Raw genomic sequence first — 18,831 nt, forward strand, 5'->3', positions numbered from 1 at the left:
CTGTTCTATCACCCACTCTCTTCCTGTTATTTATCAATAATCTTTCCATAGCAAACTGTCCTGTCCACTCATTCGCCGACGACTCCACTTTGCATTATTCGACTTCTTTCAATAGAAGGCCATCTCAACAGGAAGTACACGACTCCAGACTGGAGGCTGCAGAACAGTTAAGCCTCAGACCTTGCTATCATTTCCGATTGGGATAGAAGGAACCTTGTGTCCTTCAGTGCCTTAAACACTCAATTTCTCACCCTATCAACTCGAAACAATCTTCCAAACACCTATCCCCAATTCTTCGACAACACTCAGCTGTCACTTTCTTCAACATTAAATATCCTCAGTCTATCCTTAACTCAAAATCTCAACTGGAAACTTCATATCTCCTCTCTCGCTAAATCAGCTTCCTCAAGGTTGGGCGTTCTGTATCGTCTCCGCCAGTTCTTCTCCCTCGCACAGTTGCTATCCATAAACAGTGGCCTTGTCCGCCCTCGTATGGAGTAGGCATATCAAGTGTCGGGGGGCTCCACTAACACAGTTCTTCTGGACAGAGTGGAGTCTAAGGCTCTTCGTCTCATCAGTTTTCCTCCTCCTACTGATAGTCTTCTACCTTTTTAATTCCGTCACGATGGTGCCTCTCTTCCTATCTTTTGCAGCTATTTTCACGCTGACTGCTCTTCTGAACTTACTAACTGCATGCCTCCCCACCCCCCTTTCCCGCGGCCCCGCTGCACACGACTTTCTCCCTCTACTGTCCAAACCCCTATTGCAAGAATTAACCAGCATCTTCACTGTTTCATCCTTCACGCTAGTAAACTCTGGAACAATTTTCCTTCATCTGTATTTCCTCCTGCCTACGACTTGAACTCTTTCAAGTGGAGGGTATCAGGACACCTCTCCTCCCGAAACTGACCTTTCTTTCGGCCACCTATTTTGATTATTTTTTGGGAGCAGCGATTAGCGAGCTTTTTTTCACATTTTACGCACAATTGAAAAAAAATGAAGCAATCAAAGCTCCTGGTCCAGACTAAATTACCCCTAGGGTCTTAAAATAAATCAAACATCAAATTTGTAAACCGCTCGCCATCATATTCAATAAATCTTTAACAGCTGGAAAAGTTCCGTCGGATTGGAAACTAGCAAATGCCACAACAATTTTCAAAAATAGGGACAAGTCTCATTCAGGAAACTATCGACCAATTAGCCTGACATCGATTGTTTATAAGTTAATGGAGACTATCATTCGCAGCAATATGGTGAAATTCTTCGAAGAAAATAATATAATAAATAATTCGCAACATGGCTTCCGTATTAAACGTTCGTGTTTAACTAACTTACTTGACTATTTTCATTATATTTTTTTAGGTGTTCGATGAAAGCAGATCAGTAGATATCATATATCTGGATTTTCAAAAGGCATTTGATAAGGTCCCCCACCAGCGATTGTTCAGCAAACTATTGGCGCACGGTATCTCGGGTAACATTCACAATTGGCTTCTGGACTGGCTCTCTGAGCGGAAACAGAGAGTAGTTCTAAACGGTGTTACATCGTTCGGTACGTAATGAATGGCCAACAACTTTCTGCAGTAAGTAAAGAAAAGGATCTGTAAATCACTATATTAAGCGATTTAAAGCCCGGTCAGCATTGTTCAGAGGTAGTTAAAACTGCAAACAAATTGGTTGGCTTCATCGGACGAGTCTTTAGTAATATATCGGAAAAAGTAATTAAAACTGTATAGTTCGTTGGTTCGACCCCGTCTAGAGTACTGTGTACAGTTTTGGTCTCACAATTACAGAAAAGACATAAGATGGAACGGGTATCAACGAAGAGTAACAAAGATGATTCCTAGGTTGAAAGATTTGTCATATGAACAAAGGCTTAAAGAAGTAAATTTATTCAGCCTATCAAAACGAAGAATGCGAGGCGATCTAATAGAAGTGTTTAAAATGTTTGAAGGATTCAGTGATATTTATGCGGAAGATTACTTTACAATTGATCGACCAAATCGAACAAGAAGAAATCACAATTTGAAGATAAGTGGTAAAAGATTCTCGTCGCACGAAGCTAAACACTTTTCTTCAATCGATTTGTTAATGTTTGGAACTCTCTACCCTGTGATGTCGTTGACAGTACAACAGTTACGGCCTTCAAGAATAGATTAGACAAGTATTTTGAATCCAATCAGCAACTAAGATATTACTCATTGTCGTAATAACGTTAAGTTCTTTCGAATACTGGTGTCCTTGTCCGCTTTTATCGCCCGGTTAGTGGTAGCAGTAATGGTAGTTCTTTCCTCTTTCCTACATAATTTCCATGCAGTTTTTCCATGCTGCATGGTTCTTTTTCCTTTCCTGCCAGCTTTGGCTGGAGGGATGGGGGGTGGGGAGGAGCCTTCGCCTTTGCTGTCCTTCATCTTCCACCTTTGATTAGATAGTTAGTGTAGCTTGTCACAAACAGCCTCGTAAGAACCATCAGGTCTGCTGTTATTTGTTCTTCCTTTTGTTCTTTGTACACATTCACCTTCCTACAGGGACAGATTAGTGCAGTCCAGCCTTTCACTAGCATAGTTAAAACACCTCCAAGTCTCTCTGCTGCACATGACACATTCTGATTCCCTTGCTTCGAAACTCTTTCTGAACTGGCTTAACAGGCCAATTGGATGTTAACTAAACCACCGATAAATGCGTTCACTAGCCTCTGGCTACCCGCGGGCAGTGGGAAGAGGTAAGACGCCGACTGTGTGAGAGAGTCTCCCTCACTCACCGTCTCGACCTCATCCCTACTGATACGTTGAACCCAGCTCCTAGTCACCAAGCTTGTTAGTGTTATATTGATACAATGTTAAGGTTACTTAAAGAGTTGAGTTGACACACACCGTCTCGACCTCACCCCCACAAGTTCCCTAGCATACTGACTGAGCTGGTACCTCACTTGTTGGGTGTCACAATGTAGTACGTGAACATCCCCTTTTGTGTGGGCTCATGATCACCCCCTTGGTATCTTAACCCCACACCAATACCTTCCCCCATGCTCATCTTTGTGAACACATATCGATCGCTGGTTGAAGGGAGACATTTTGTATAATTCTGCACCATAGAAATTTGACTAGGGAAGTTTTTGATAGCTATGGCCAGATCCGCCAGGGGTCTTTTCCGTTTGGCGTACAGCGCTAAAAGTAATTTTAATATAGATTTTTCTATGTATTTTTGTCCGTAGAATCAGAATATCACATTATTTTTTTGGAGAAATTAACAGTTTTTGAGTTATTTGCCTTTAAAATTATTTTCTTCCTATCTATTACTGAAGGAATTCAAACTTTAAAAAGTCGTAATATTCAGTATTATATATAATTTATGGATCTTTTCCGTTTGCAAACCTTCAGCAGTCATGGAAACGCTTTGCAAATCCAATTCAAGGACTTTTTTTTTACTCTTGAAAATATGGGATAATGTTTACGAAAGCGCGTCGCCTCCTCTGGTGCTGGCCGCGGCGAGGCTGCAGCGGGTGTTGCGAGAAATACCTCCTCGCTGAAATAAGTCACATATACATGAGGGGGGGGTCCAGGGAGGGGCGTAGCCCCCCCTGGTTATTAGGGGGGGTCGAGGGGGGCGCAGCCCCCCCGTTAGTAGGTCGTAAAGTTCGGTTGGAGTAGTTTAAATATGCTCCCCGACCCTAAGCCCTCTGCGAGCTATTTTGAGGCTGCGGCGGCTGCAGCGTTGCCGCGGCCAGCAGAGGAGGCGACGCACTTTCGTAAACATTATCCCCTATTTTCAAGAGTAAAAAAAAGGGAGAAAATAACTTCAAAGGAAAATAACTTAAAAACTGTTCGTTTCTCCATAAAACGGTTGTCATATTCGGATTCTACGGACAAAAATACATAAGAAAATCTATATTAAAATTAATTTTAGCGCTGTACGCCAAACGGAAAAGATCCATCTTATCTATATCTATCTATATATCTTATCTATAACTATTTATCTATCTATCTATATATATATATATATATATATATATATCTCTCTCTCTCTCTCTCTCTCTCTCTCTCTCTCTCTCTCTCTCTCTCTCTCTCTCTCTCTCTCTCTCTCTCTCTCTCTCTCTCTCTCTCTCTCTCTCTCTCTATATATATATATATATATATATATATATATATATATATATATATATATATATTTAGAGATATATATATATATATATATATATATATATATATATATATATATATATATATATATATATATATATATATATATATATATATATATATATATATATATATATATATATATATATATATATATATATATATATATATATATATATATATATATATATATATATATATATATATATATATATATATATATATATATATATATATATATATATATATATATATATATATATATATATATATATATATATATATATTGTTAATTAGCTTCAATAAGCTATGCTATCATTACCAACAGAATGACGAAGTGTAAATAATATTGCTACTTAACTTGAATAGGCTCGCTACCATTATACACCAACAGAATGTGAATAAACTTAATCATAACTTAACATTGTATTGCGTAACCCTAACAACTATGAAACTCACTTAATAATAATATATTAAAAACAGAGGATCGAAGCTGTAGGCAACACACTAGCATATTTATAACACCTCCAAGCCTCTCTGCAGTACATGAAACCTTATGATTCCCTAGCACAGATCCTGAGAGTGTCACCTTCCTTCACCTTCGCCTTCCAACAGGGTCAGATCAGTGCACTCCGGCCTTTCACTAGCATGTTTATACCACCTCCAAGACACTCTACAGCACATGACACCTTCTGATTCACTAGCCCTAAGCCAGAGAGTGCCACCTACATACAGGGTCAGATCAGTGCAGTCCAGATTACACTAGCATAGTTATAACACATCCGAGCCTCTCTGAAGCACATGGCACCTTCTGATCCCCTACCACTGAGCCAGCGAGTACCACATTCCTACACCATCACCTTTCTAAAGTGTCAGATTAGTGCAGTCCAGCCTATCACTAGTATAGTTATAACACCTCCAAGCCTCTCTGCAGCACATGACACCTTTTGATTCCCTATCAAAGTGCTTGAGAGTGCCACCTTCCAAAGCCTTAACCTCCCTGCAGGGTCAGATTAGTGCAGTCCAGCCTTTCAGTAGCATAGGAATAACGCCTCCATGCCTCTCTGCAGCACATGACACCTTCTGATTCCCTAGTACTGAGCCAGAGAGTGCCACATTCCTACGCCTTCACCTTCCTACATGTTCAGATTAGTGCAGTCCAGCCTTTCACTAGCATAGTTATAACACCTCCAAGCCTCTCTGCAGCACAGGCCACCTTCTGACTCCCTAGCACTAAGCCAGAGAGTGCCACCCTCCTATAGGGTCAGATTAGTGCATTCCAACCGTTCACTAGCATAGTTATAACACCTCAAAACCTCTATGCAGCACATGACAACTGCTGATTCCTTTGCACTGACCCAGAGAGTGAAACCTTCCTATAAGGACAGATTAGTGTAGTCCAACCTTTCACTAGCAGAGTTATAACGCCTCCAAGCCTCTCTGCAGCACATGACACCTTTTGATTCCCTAGCACTGAGCCTTACAGTGCCACCTTCCTATAGGGTCAGATTAATGCAGTTCAGCCTTCCACTAGCATAGTTATAACGCCTCCAAGTTACTGTGCAACACATGACATCTTCTGATTCCCCTGCACTGAGCCAGAGAGTGAAACCTTCCTATAGCTACACCTTCCTACAGGGTCAGAGTAGTGCGGTCCAGCTTTTCACTAGCATAGTTATAACACCTCCAAGCCTTTATGCAGCACATGGCACCTTCTGATTCCCTATCACAGAGCTTGAGAGTTACACTTTCATACACCTTCACCTTCCTACGGGGTCAGATTAGTTCAGTCCAGCCTTTGACTAGCATAGTTATAACACCTCCAAGTCTCTCTGCAGTACATGACAACTTCAGATTTCCAAGCACTACGCTCCAGAGTGCCACCTTCCCACAGGGACAGATTAGTGCAGTTCAGCCTTTAACTAGCATAGTTATAACATCTGCAAGCCTCTCTGCAGCACATGACACCTTCTGATTCCCTAGTACTGAGTGAGAGTGCCACCTTCCTACACCTTCCCCTTTCAAAAGGGTCAGATTAGTGTAGTTCAACCTTTCACTAGCATACTTATAACACATCCAAGCCTCTAGGCAGTACATGACACCTTCTGATTCCCTAGCACTGAGACAGAGTATGCCACCTTTCTACAGAGTCAGATTACTGCAGTCCAGCCTTTCACCAGCATAGGTATAACACCTCCAAACCTCTCTGCTGCAAATGACACCTTCTGATTCCCTAGCACTGAGCTTGAGAGTCCCAACTTCCTACACTTTCACCTTCCTACAGGGACAAATTAGTGCAGTCCAGCTTTTCACTAGCATATTTATAACACCTCCAAGCTCCTCTGCAGTACAAGATACCTTCTGATTTCCCAGCACCGATGCAGAGTGCCACCTTCCAACACCTTCACTTTCTTTCAGGGTCAGATTAGATCAGTCTAGCCTTTCACTAACATATTTATTACACTTCCAAGCCTTTCTGCAGCACATGACACCTCTTGATTCCCTAGCCTTGACCTTGAGAGTGGTGCCTTCCTGCAGGATCAGATTTGTGAAGTCCAGCATTTTACTAGCATAGTTATAACACCTCTAAGCTTCTCTGAAGCACATGAAAACCTTCTGATTGCTTACAATTGAGCCAGAGAGTGCCACCTTCCTAAACCTTCACCTTCCTACAGGGTCTGATTAGTGCAGTTCAGCTTCTGAGTATCATTGTTATAACACCTCCAAGCCTTTCTGCAGCACTAGGCAGCTTCAGACTCTCTAGCACTGAGCCAGAGAGTGCCACCTTCCTACATTGTCTTATTACTGCAGTCCAGCTTTTCACTAACGTAGTTATAACACCTCCAATCCTCTCCGCAGCACATGACACATTCTGACTCCGTAGCACATAGCTTGAGTGTGCCACCTGCCTACAGGGTCAGATTAGAGCAGTCCAGTCTTTCACTAGCATAGTTATAATACCTCCAAGCATCTCTGCAGAACATGACACCGTCTGATTTTCTAGGACTGAGCCGGTGAGTGCCACCTTCCTACACCTTCACCTCCCTACATAATCAGGTTACTGGAGTCCAGCATTTCACTAACATAGTTATAACATCACAAAGCCTCTCTGCAGCACATGACACCTTCTGATTCCCTAACACATAACCAGTGAGTGCCACCTTCCTACACCTACACCTTCCTACAGGGTCAGATTACTGCGGTCCTGCCTTTCACTAGCATCGTTATAATACCTCCAAGCCCCTCTGCAACACATGGCACCTTCTGATTCCTTAGCACTGAGCCAGAGAGTACCACCTTCTTTCAGATTAGATTAGTGTTGTCCAGCCTTTCACTATCATATTTATATCACTTCCAAGCCTCTCTGCAGCACATGACACCTTCTGATTCCCTAACCCTGTGCCACAGAGTGCCACTTTCCTAAACCTTCAGCTTCTTACAGGGTCAGATTAGCTCAGTCAAGCCCCTCATTAGCATGTTATAACACCTCCGAGCCTTTCTGCAGCACATCCCACCTTCTGATTCCCTAGCACTGATCTTGAAAGTGCCATCTTCCTACACCTTCTCCTTCCTAAGGGGTCAGATTAGTGCAGTCCAGCCTTTCAGTAGCATAGGAATAACGCCTCCATGCCTCTCTGCAGCACATGACACCTGATTCCCTAGCACTGAACCAGAGAGTGCCACCTTCCTAGAGGGACAAAATAGTGCATTCCAGCCTTTAACTAGCATAGTTTAAACACCTCCAAGCCTCTCTGCAGCACATGACACCTTCTGAATTCTTAGCACGTACAGAGCCAGATAGTGGCAACTTACTAGACCTTCACCTTCCTACAAGCTCAGAAAAGTGCAGTCCAACCTTTCACTAGCATAGTTATATCACCTCCAAGTCTCCCTGCCGCACATGACACATTTTGATTTCCTAGCACAGTGCTTGACAGTGCCAACTTCCTACATCTTCACTTTCGTACAGGGTCAGATTAGTACAGTCCAGCCTTTCAGCAGCATAAGTATAACACTTCCAAGCCTCTCTGCAGCACATGACACATTCTGATTCCCTAGCACTAAGCCTGAGAGTCCCACCTTCCTACTCCTTCACCTTCGTCAGATTAGTGCAGTCTAGCATAGCTGTAACACCTCCAAGCCTCTCTGCAGCATATACGACCTTTTGATTCCCTTTGAGCCAAAGAGTGCCACCTTCCTACAACTTCACCTTCCTAGAGATTAGTGCGGTCCAGTCGTTCATTATCATAGTTATAACACCTCTAAGCCTCTCTGCAGCACATGACACCTTCAGATTCCCTAGCACTGAGCTTGAGAGTGCCACTTTCCTACAGGGTTAGATTAGTGCAGTCCAGCATTTCAGTAGCAAATATATAACACCTCCAAGCCTCTCTGCAGCACATGGCACCTTCTGATTCCCTAGCACTGAGCCAGAGAGTGCCACTTATCTATACCTTCACCTTCTTACAGGGTCAGAATAGTGCAGTCTAGCCTATCACTAGCATAGTTATTACACCTCCAAGGCTCATTGCAGCACATGGCACCTTCTTTTTCCTGAGCATTGAGCCAGAGAGTGCCACCTTCCTACAGGTCAGATTAGTGCTGTCCAGCCTTTCACTAGCATAGGTATAACACCTCCAAGCCTCTCTACAGCATATGACACCTTCTGATTCCCTATGAATGAGCCAGTTAGTGCCACCTTTCTACAGTGTCAGATTACTGCAGTCCAGCTGTTGTATAGTCATTACACTTCAGCGGCACCGAAGCACTGAGCAGCTCTTCGGAACAGCAATCCGAGGATACATGTACTGCCAAGGCCCGAGGATCGGACATTCCCTGCCTAGCCTCTTTATAGAATACATCGCAACCCCCGCTCTCTCGTGTGTGTCATTCACTATTCAACACGTGGCGACGAGGATGGGATTCTGAAGGAATCGAGTGAAACCCCGAGGACGAGAATGGCATCAATAATTGGAGCGGTGGAGCAATACTCAGAGGGAGAAGAACTCGAGGCCTATACAGAAAGGTTCGAAGAGCTCCTGGAGGTAAGTAATATCACCGAGGAGAATCGGAAACGGGCGTTGTTCCTGACTGTCTGCGGCCCGACGGTGTATCAATTACTGAGGAACCTGTGCGCCCTGGGGAAACCCTCTGAGAGGACACTGAAGGAATTGATTCGTTTCGCTACCCAGCACTATGCGCCCAAAGTTTCAGTGGTGGTGGAAAGGTTCAAATTCAACTCTGGAAATCAAAGGGAAACCCTGACAATCAGCAGTTACGTGGCAGAACTGAAGAGGAAAGCTTCCAACTGCAGCTTTGGGGCAAACTTAACAGAGCAGCTTCGAGAAAGATTCGTCGGTGGAGTGTCGAGCGAACGGATCCGGCGAAGGCTGTTACGAGAGGGCGACGACTTAACTTAGGACAAAGTGTGCAAACTGGCATTATCGATGGAGGCAGCAACCACGGAGGCGAAGGTACTGGGAGGGGAGCACAAAGAAGCCCAGGTGAACAGAGTGGAGCCGCCGGGAACGAAGCCCGGGGACCAGAAAGAACCAACGAGCAGGTGGGACAAGGCCAGGCTGCAAAACAAGTACTTGCCTCGTGAGGGGGCACGTAGTAGTGTAGCTTGTAATCGGTGTGGCAGTAGTTACCACAAGGCAACGGAGTGCCCATTTAAGGATAGGGAATGCTTCAGGTGCAGTCGTAAGTGCCTCACCAGGCGAATGTAATGTGTCGACGGCGAGGCAGAGTAAATAGCGTGGAGGATGAGGAGCAAGAGATTAGTGATGAGGAAGAGAGGGTGGAGGTGTTTGGTATTTTACAGCTGCCTGGACAACAGCGGAGAACCCGGAAAACCCCACCACTGACTGTAGACGTGAGCGTGCAGGGCACAGAGATACGCACGGAGGTGGACACGGGAGCGAGCAGCACGGTCATCAGCGAGGAGGAGTGGAACAGGCTACGCAACAAACCAAGACTTGAAGCCTCCAACAGGCGGTTAGTCACATACACAGGTGAGGCACTTCAGGTACGAGGAGTAGCCATGGTGGGGGTCAAGTTTAAAAATCAAGTAGAAACTCTGCCGTTAAAGGTAGTGAAAGGAACAGGGCCCTCGCTCCTGGGTCGTGACTGGCTACTGGTGATTCAGCTGGACTGGAAGGAGATGGTAGGCAAACTTGGAGTTGCGGAAAAGAATGGGGATAAAATTACCACTATCCTACACAAGCACAGTGAGGTCTTTTCACAGTCCTTAGGGCACATGCCGATCAAAGCACACCTGCGTCTCAAGGAAGGGGCACGACCGGTGCGGAAGAAAGCGCGACCAGGGCCACACGCCCTCTACCCACTCGTGGACCAGGAGCTGGAGAGGTGGACTAAGGAAGGTGTTGCCGAGCCCGTGGAGACTGACAACAGCAGTGTCTAGGCGACACCGTTGGTGGTAGTGCCCAAAGCAGATGGCAAAGTAAGGCTGGCGGCTGACTACAGAGTGACGGTAAATCCCCAGGTGGATATAGTTAAGCACCCCTTACCCTCCCCGGAAGAGTTGTTTACAAGGATAAAAGGGAAGAGGTTTGCAAAGCTAGATTTGAGAGATGCTTATCTACAGATGGAGTTGAGTGAGGAATCAAAAGACCTAACAACTGTAGCTACGCATAGAGGATTGTTGAGGATGAACAGATTGCCCTTTGGTTTAGCTTGCTGTGGGGACATTTTCCAGGCGGCGATGGACAGAATATTAGAAGGAATCCCCTCCTGTGTGGCATACTTAGACGACTTGCTGGTGATGGGCACGAACACAGAAGACCTGATTGAAAATTTGGACAAAGTGCTGGGCAGACTGAAAGAGAATGAGATTAGGCTCAAAAGGTCAAAGTGTGAATTCAATTTGCGGGAGGTGCACGGAGCTGAAACCCATACCCGAGAAGACCGAAGCAATAAGGAGGATGCCGAACCCGAGTGCTGTACCGACACTCCGGAGCGAAGTGGGAGCGGTGGGTACTAGTCCCGGCTGTTGCCACACCTCGCCACTACGTTGTCGCCATTGTATGAGCTACTCAAGAAGGGAGTTAAGTGGCGATGGACCAAGGAATGTGAAGAGGCGATGGCAAGGGTAAAACAGACAGTGGCCAGCAACCCAGTATTGGTGATATACGGTCCACAACTACCGGTCAAACTGGTAACAGACGCGAGCGAAGTAGGAGTCGGAGCGGCGCTAATGCAAGTCTTTCCAGGAGACATAGAAAGGCCGGAGGCGTATGCGTCAAGAATACTGACACAAACAGAGCAGAAATATCCCATCGTTGAAAAGGAAGCGGTGGCAGTTTCTTATGGTATTAGGAAATTTCATCAGTATTGCTATGGGAGGAAGTTTACCCTTGTCAGTGATAACAAAGCACTTTCCAGAATATTGAACCCCAGCAGAGAGATGCCGCCGCTGGGGGCAGCGTCGATGCAGCGATACGCCCTTCAACTAGCGGCCTACAGCTACGATGTGGGGGTAAGACCCTCTGCAGACATGAGGGTCGCCGACACCTTGTCCAGACTACCGCTCCCGGGCATCGTCGACAAAGGACCAGAAAAAATAGAGAGGGAAGCCAAGACAAGTAACGTGTTATATATGGACGAGGGGCCCTCAGTGACAGCAAGAGAAGTGTCAGCGGCAACGCGGCGTGACAAAGTCCTGGGAAAGGTGCTGGCGGCAGTAAGGTCAGGCGGATTGCCGGAGGAGGCAACAGCAGAGGTAAGCAGTTACAAGTCTCGGATGGAGGAACTCTCGACAGAGGGGGATTGCTTAATGTGGGGAGGCAGAGTGGTGATACCGGCGTCCCTGCAAGACAAGGTGAAAGAGGAACTGCATGTGGGGCACTCAGGATGCGTGAGGATGAAGCAGCTGGCTCGACGATGTGTGTGGCGGCCGGGTCTCGACAAGGAGCTGGAGGAATTGCGAAAGCGTGTCCAAGATGTGCGGAGAAGCGGGCAGCACCACCACAGTCAGCGGTCCACCCATGGGAGAGAACACGAGGCAGAGGCTCCATGCAGATTTTGCGGGGCCAATTATGGGAACAACGCTTCTCATAGTAGTGGATAGCTACTCAAAGTGGATAGAGGCAGTAATAATGAAATCCACGACGACGGCTCGAACTCTACATGAACTGAGTGTACTGTTTAGCAGGTTTGGTCTACCCCTACAGCTATGCACAGGCAATGGCCCGCAGTTTACGTCGGAAGAGATGGCATCTTTCGTCAAGCAGAATGGAATCCGGCACATCAGAGTGGCGCCATACCACCCGGCGAGTAACGGACTGGCGGAGAGAGCGGCGAGCACTGTGAAGGAAGGAATAAAGGCAATGATGGGGGGCTGCAAGTCGGGGGAAAAGAGCCTGTTTAAATTTCTGTTAAACTATCGTTCTGCTCCACACAGCACAACAGGGAAAACACCGGCGGAAATGCTGATGGGTAGGAATATACGCTCAAAACTAGACCTACTTCTGCCCGACGAAGAGACCGCGATGGAGAGCAGGCAAGACCAACAGATGACGGGGAAAAGGGTAAGAACATTCCGAAAAAAATGACATAGTTTGGGCAAGAAGCTATGTGGGACCGAAATGGAGGAGAGGGAGAATAATAGCCAAGACGGGACCACTGTCCTACGAAGCAGATGTTGGAGGAAATACCTTGTGGTCCCGCCACGCGGATCAAATAATTTTGGTAAGCAGTGACAGGCCTGCCCAGGACAAACTTAACGGAGAATCCCCATTGTCAGCAGGTGACGACCAAGTGTCCCAAAGAGGTAACAAGCAGGCCACGGACGTAGACACCCCAGCTGCCCAAGGGGAGACGGCTGAGCGGCGAGGGGACGATAGGGACACGGAGGCACGCAGCGGGGCAGCGGCGAATATACACCATCCCCAGCAAGTAAACAGAAGACAATCCAGATAACCACGACCGGGAACAGAGGGGAGGGCGTCAACTAAACCGGGAGAGGCGGCAGCAGAGCCGCCGACAGGGGCAGGACAAACGCGCCAGCCGGAGGGATCAACAGGAGAGACACCCGGGGAAAAAGGTAACTTATGCCGAGACGAGGCGACGATCGGCACGACAAAGGAAGCCGCCTGGCAGATATCAAGCAACTATGTAAATGGTGACGGCAGTAAAGGGGAGCTTTGGTGACGGGAGACGGTGGTGGATATTTGGGGGATAAGATAAAACTTTAGTAGGAGGGTGAGGTGTTGTAGAGCCATTACCCTTCAGCGGCCCCGAAGCACTGAGCAGCGCTTCGGAACAGCAATCCGAGGATACATGTACAGCCAAGGCTCGAGGATCGGACATTCCCTGTCTGGCCTCTTTATAGAATGCATCGCAACCCCAGCTCCCTCGTGTGTGTCATTCACTCCTCAACACCAGCATCTCACTAACATAGTTATAACACCTCCAAGCCTCTCATCAGCACATGGCACCTTCTGATTCACTAGCACTTAGCCAGAGAGTGCCACGCTCCTACAGGGTCAGATTAGTGCAATCCAGCATTTCATTATCATTTTTGTTACACCTCCAAGCCTCTCTGCAGCACATGACACCTTCTGATTCCCCAGCACTGAGCTTGAGAGTACCACCTTCCTACACATTCATTTTCCTAGAGGGCCAGATTAGTGAAGTCCAGCCTCTCACTAGTATAGTTATAACACTTCCAAGTCTCTCTGCAGCACATGACACCTTCTGATTCCCTAGAACTGAGACAGAGTGTGCCACCCTCCTACAGGGTCAAATTAGTGCAGTCAAGCCGTTCACTGGCATAGTTATAACACCTCCAAGCCTCTCTGCAGCACATGACACCTTCTGATTCCCTAGGACTGAGGCAGAGAGTGCCACCCTCCTACACCTTCACCTTCCTACATAGTCAGATTAGTGGAGCCCAGCATTTCACAGGCATATTTATAACATCCACAAGCCGCTCTGTAGCACATGGCACTTTCTGATTCCCAAACACAGAGCCAGAGAGTGCCACCTTCCTATCCCTTCACCTTTCTACAGGGTCAGATTAGTGCAGTCCAGCCTTTCACTATCATAGTTATAACACCTCTAAGGCTCTCTGCAGCACATGACACCTTATGATTCCCTAACACTGAGCCAGAAAGTGCCACCTTCCTAAACCTTCACCTTCCTACAGGGTCAGACTAGTGCAGTCCAGCCTCTCACTGGCATGGCTATAAAAGCTCCAAGCCTTTCTGCAGCACATGACACCTTCTGATTCCCTAGCACTGAGCTTGAGAGTGCCATCTTCTTACACCTTTTCCTTCCTAAAGTGTCAGATTATTGCAATTCAGCCTTTCACTAGCAAAGTTGCAACACCTCCAAGACTCTCTGCAGCACATGATACCTTCACCTTCCTACAGGTCAGATTAGTGCAGTCCAGCCTTTCACTATCATATTTATTACACCTCTAAGCCTCTCTGCAGCACACGACACATTTTGATTCCCTAGCACTGAGCCAGAGAGTGCCACCTTCCTACACCTCCGTTTTCCTACAGGGTCAGATTAGTGCAGTCCAACCTTTCACTAGCATTGTTATAGCAACTCCAAGCCTCTCTGCCGCACATGACTCCTTCTGATTCCCTTGCACTCAGCCAGAGAGTGCCACCTTCCTACATCTCCACCTTCCTACATGGTCAGATTAGTGCAGTCCATCCTTTCACTAGCATTTATATAATACCTCCAATCCTCTCTGCTGCATATGACACCTCATTCTCTAATACTGAGCTTGAGAGTGCCACCCTCCTACAGGTCAGATTAGTGCAGTCCAGCCTTTCATTAGCATAGTTATAACACCTCCAAGCCTCTCTTCAGCACATGGCGCCTTCTTATTCACTAGCACTGAGCCTGATAGTGCCATTCTCCTACAGGGTCAGACTAGTGCAATCCAGCATTTCACTATCATTGTTATAACACCTCCAAGGGTCTCTGCAGCACAAGACACAGTCTCTAGCACTGAGCCAGTGAGTGCCACCTTCATTCAATGTCAAATTAGTGCTGTTCATTCTTTCACTTGCATAGTTATAACAACTCGAAGCCTCTCTGCAGCACATGGCACCTTATGATTCCCTAGCACAGAGCTTGAGAGTTCCACCTTCCTACACCTTCACCTTCCTACAGGGTCAGATTAGTGGAGTCCACCCTTTCACTATCATGGTTATAACAACTCCCGACCTCTCTGCAGCTCACGACACCTTCTGACTCCCTAGCACAGACCCATAGAGTGCCACATTCCTACACCTTCATCTTCCTACATTGCCAGATTAATGCAGTCCAGCATTTCACTCGTACTGGGGGGATCGGTAACTGAAAGGATAGCGTTACGGCCCAGCGTTCAAGAGCTCCAGGATGGACGTGGGCCTGAATCCTAGCCGCCGCACAGCTGAGGATTTTCAGTCACCGCCGAGTGGCTTAAGACTACACACAGACTGGCCTGACGACCACCTATCAACCAGGGCTCTAGATAACCTCTCCAAAGGGAGGATCAAAGATGAGTTCCGTTGGACAGCATCAGTCAACACAAGATAGTGCAACTATAAACACTCGCCTGCGCCAGAATGACCTGGGCCGACCATCAGGCCCCACCGGGTATAGCCTACCGGAGCAATAGGCCGCGACGTAAACAAAAAAAATAATTATAGCACCTCCAAGCCTCTCTGCAGCACATGACACCTGATTCCCTAGCACTGAGCCAGAGAGTGCCACCTTCCTACACCTTTACTTTCCTACAGGGTCAGATAAGTGAAGTGCAGCCATTCATTAACATAGTTATGACACCTCCAAGCCTCTATGTAGCACATGACACCTTCTGATTTCCTAGCACAGAGCTTCAGAGTGCCACCTTCCGACACTGTGACCTTCCTTCAGGATCAGATTGGTGGAGTCCAGCCTTCACCAACATAATTATAACACCTCCAAAACCCCTCTGCAACACTTGACACCATCGGATGCCCGACCACTGAGTTTGAAAGTGCCACCTTCCTACACCTTCACCTTCCTACAGGGTCAGATTAGTGCAGTCCAGCCTTTCAGTAGTATAGTTATAACGCCTCCAAGCCTTTCAGCAGTACATGACACCTTTTGATTCCCTAGCACTGAGCCAGAGAGTGCTATCTTCGTATAGGGTCAGGTTAGTGCAGTCTAGATTTTCATTACCATAGTTATAACACCTCCAAGCCTTTCTGCAGTACATGACAACTTTTGATTCCCTAGCACTAACCCAGAGAGTGCAACCTTCGTACAGGGTCAGATAAGTGCAGTCCAGCCTTTCACTAGCATAGTTATAACACCTTCAAGCCTCTCTGCACCACATGTCACCTTCTGATTCCATAAAACTGAGCCAGAGAGTGACACCTTCCTACACTTTCACCTTCCTACATGGTGAGATTAATGCAGTCTTGCCTTTCACTATAATAGTTATAACACCTCCAAGCCTTTCTGCAGCACATGACACCTGATTCCATAGTACTGTGCTTGAGAGTGCCACCTTCCTAAACCTTCACATTACTTCAGTGACAGATTAGTGTGGTCAAGCCTCTCACTAGCATAGTTATAACACCTCTAAGCCTCTCTGCAGCACATGACACCTTTTGTTTCCTTAGTACTGAGCCAGAGAGTGCCACCTTCCTGCACCTTCACCTTCCTCCAGGGTCAGATTAGTGCAGTCCAGCCTTTCGCTAGCATAGTTATAACACCTCGGAGCCTCTCTACACCACATGACACCTTTTGATTCACTAGCCCTGAGCCAAAGATTGCCACCTTCCTACACAATCACCTTCGTACCTGGTCAGATTAGTGCAGTCCAGCTTATACTAGCATAGTTATAACACATCCAAGCCTCTCTCTAGCAAATGACACCTTGTGATTCCCTAGCACTGAGGCAGAGTGCCAGCTTCCTACAACTTCACCTTCCTAGAGGGCGAGATTAGTGCAGTCCAGTCGTTCACTATCATAATTATAACACCTCCAAGCCTCTCTGCAGCACATGACACCTTTTGATTCCCTAGCACTGAGCCAGAGAGTGCCACCTTCATACAATGTCAAATTAATGCTAGCTAGCTTTCACTAGCATATTTATAACAACTCCAAGCCTCTCTGTAGCACCTGCCACCTGATTAACTAGCACTGAGCTTGAGAGTTTCACCTTTATACACCTTCTCCTTCCTAAAGGGTCACATTAGTGCAATCCAGCATTTCTCTATAATTATTATAACACCTCAAAGCCTCTCTGCAGCACATGGCACCTTCTGATTCCCAAGCACTGAGCTTGAGAGTGCCACCTTCCTACACATTCACCTTCCTACAGGGTCAGTCCAGTGCAATCCAGCATTTCTCTATCATTGTTATAACACCTCCAAGCCTCTCTGCAGCACATGACAAATTGTGATTCCCAAGCACTGAGCTTGAGAGTGCCACCTTTCTACACATTCACCTTCCTACAGGGTCAGATTTGTGCAGTCCAACCTTTCACTAGCATAGTTATAACACCTCCAAGCCTCTCTACAGCTCATGACACCTTCTGATTCCCTAGCACTGAGCCTTAGAGTGACACTTTCCTACAGGGTCAGATTAATGCAGTCCAGCCTTTCACTAACATAGTAATAACACCTCCAAGCCTCTCTGCAGCACATGACACTTTCTGATTCCTTAGTACTCAGCCAGTGAGTGTCACCTTCCTACATCTTCATCTTCCACAGGTCAGATTAGTGCAGTCTAGCCTTCCACTAGAATAGTTGTAAAACCACCAAACCTCTCTGCAGCAAGTGACACTTTCTGATTCCCTAGCACAGAGCCAGAGAGTGCCACCTTCCTACTGGAATAGAATAGTGCCGTCAAGCTTTTCTCTAGAATAGTTATAACACCTCCAAGCCTCTCTGCAGCACATGACACCTTCTGTTTCCCTAGCACTGAAAGAGTGAGTACCACCTACCTACAGGCTCAGAATAGTGCAGTCGAGCCATCACTAACATAACTATAACACCTATAAGCCTCTCTGCAGCACATGACTCCTTCAGTTTCCCTAGCACTGAGCCAAAGAGTGCCACCTCTGATTCCCTACCACAAAGCTTGATAGTGTCACATTCCTACACCTTTACCTTCCTACAGGGTCAGATTAGTGCAGTCCAGCCTTTCACTACATAGGTATAACACCTCCAAGCCTGTCTGCCTGTCTCCCTAGCACTAAGGCAGAGAGTGCCACCTTCCTACAGTGTCAGATGAGTGCAGTCCAGCATTTCACTAGCGTAGTTATAACACCTCCAAGCCTCTCTGCAGCACATGACACCAGATTCCCTAGCACTGAGCTTGAGAGTGCCACTTTCCTACAGGGTCAGATTAGTGCAGTCCAGCCTTTCACTCGCATAGTTACAACAACCCCAAACCTCTCTTCAGCACATGACACCTTCTGATTCTCTATCACTGAGATTGATAGTGCCACCTTCCTACACCTTCACCTTCCTACAGGGTCAGATTAGAGCAGTCCATCCTTTCACTAGCATAGTTTTAACTCCTCCAATCCTATCTGCAGCACATGGCACCTTTTGATTCCCTAGCACTGAGCTTGAAAGTGCCATCTTCCTACACCTTCACCTTCCTACTGAGTCAGATTAGTTCAGTCCAGCCTTTCACTAGTATAGTTATAACACTTCCATGTCACTCTGCA

This window comes from Eriocheir sinensis, unplaced genomic scaffold (genome assembly GCF_024679095.1).
Source record: "Eriocheir sinensis breed Jianghai 21 unplaced genomic scaffold, ASM2467909v1 Scaffold943, whole genome shotgun sequence".
NCBI classification, from domain to species: domain Eukaryota; kingdom Metazoa; phylum Arthropoda; class Malacostraca; order Decapoda; family Varunidae; genus Eriocheir; species Eriocheir sinensis.